Here is a 2,007-nt window from a genome sequence, read left to right as displayed (position 1 = left end):
AAGAATTGAGACATGGCTTTACAGCCAGCCAGGCTTCAACATGCTTCATGAAACGCTAGAATTCATTCTTAAAAATTCTGAAGCCATAGAATAATTTATTTTTGAAAACATTTTTATTTTAAAAAAAATTTTTTTTTTTCGAAAACAAAGGAAGAATTTTTGAAAGATTTTTGAAAAATTTTTTGAAAACAAGACAAAAAGAAAATTACCTAATCTGAGCAACAAGATGAACCGTCAATTGTCCAAACTCAAACAATCCCCGGCAACGGCGCCAAAAACTTGGTGCACGAAATTGTGATGTCCAGGCTCGAACAATCCTCTGGTTTTGGATCCTTTTCTGGCGCTAGACGCCAGATTTGGGTAGAAAGCTGGCGTTGAACGCCAGTTTACGTCGTCAATTCTTAGCCAAAGTATGGACTATTATATATTGCTGGAAAGCCCTGGATGTCTACTTTCCAAAGCAATTGGAAGCGCGCCATTTCGAGTTCTGTAGCTCCAGAAAATCCACTTTGAGTGCAGGGAGGTCAGAATCCAACAGCATCAGCAGTCCTTTTTCAACCTCTGAATCTGATTTCTGCTCAAGTCCCTCAATTTCAGCCAGAAAATACCTGAAATCACAGAAAAACACACAGACTCATAGTAAAGTCCAGAAATGTGAATTTAACACAAAATCTATTAAAAACATCCCTAAAAGTAACTAGATCCTACTAAAAACATACTAAAAACAATGTCAAAAAGCGTATAAATTATCCGCTCATCAGTTGTGCATCTCCTTCCTTGACTTTAATTTCAAGCCCAATGGGAGAGAATTCAATTGTAGATAGGAACTCCTCAATGATTGAATCCATCTCTTGGTCAACCTCTTCCAATCTTTCATCATTCGTACTATGCCTTGGAGGTTGCGCATTATCCTCCTCAACACCAAATTCAAGCTCATTGGAAGAAGGTTCAACAACTTTCACAAGATCATCAACAATATCACTTGGTGTGGAAGTGTCTTCAAGGCTTGAAATCCACCTCTTATTCAATTTTGCCTAGCTCTTTAACCACTTCTTCCGGCTCAATTGTCTCATCTTCCTCCCCTTGTGGCAATTCTTGCTTCAACTCCTCTTCTTCACCTTGAAGCCCTAAACTCACTCCCTCACTATGCTCCTTGGTTGCTTCTCTATATTCGTCAATGGGAGTTCCTTGATTGCTTAGTTGGGAGGAGGCCATATTGCTAACGGCTTCCACTAGGATAGCCATCTTAGCTCCTAGCTCTTTAAACTTCTTTTTCATCCCCTCTTGTTGCCTTTGGAATTGAGAGTTAAGATCTCTTAATTCTTGCGTGTTGGCTTCATCGGGAGGTAATGGTGGAAGAGAGGGTTCATTGTTTGGGAGAAAAGGTTCATAATAGGAAGTTGGTTCATCTTGGTAAGGGTATGGAGGTGGTGTATATTGAGGTGGTTCTTGAGAGTAATTGTGTTGGAATTATGGTGGTTCTATGTGTGGTTTATATGGTTCATAAGGTGGTTGGTATGGTGGATAAAGATTAGGGTCATAATGAGGTGTTTGGTGGTAGGGAGCTTGTGAGTAAGGTGGTTCAAAACCATGTTGAGGGGGTAGTTCATAGGCATGTGGTGGTGATTGTTGACAATCACAATAAGGGTCACCACACCCATTAGATTGATATGCATTAGGATTAGAATTATACCCATAAAAAATCAGAGGAGGTTGTTGCCAAGAAGGTTGATCAATCCCTTGAGGCTCCTCCCATCTTTGATTGTTCCATCCTTGATGCATATTGTCATTATAGTTCCTATTCCCTACAACATAATTTGAGCCAAACTCATAGCCAAAGCGGTGAGAATTCATAGAAGCAAATAAAAATAAAAACTAACAAAAATGAGAACAAAGTCCTAAACCTAACAAAAACAAACAAACAAACAAAAGGCAAACATATTCACATATTCACAATAGCCAATAATGTAACACCATTGCAACTCCCCGGCATCAGGCGCTACCAAT

The sequence above is a fragment of the Arachis ipaensis genome, chromosome B01 (assembly GCF_000816755.2).
Source record: "Arachis ipaensis cultivar K30076 chromosome B01, Araip1.1, whole genome shotgun sequence".
NCBI lineage: Eukaryota > Viridiplantae > Streptophyta > Magnoliopsida > Fabales > Fabaceae > Arachis > Arachis ipaensis.
Note: the sequence above shows the minus strand (reverse complement) of the source record.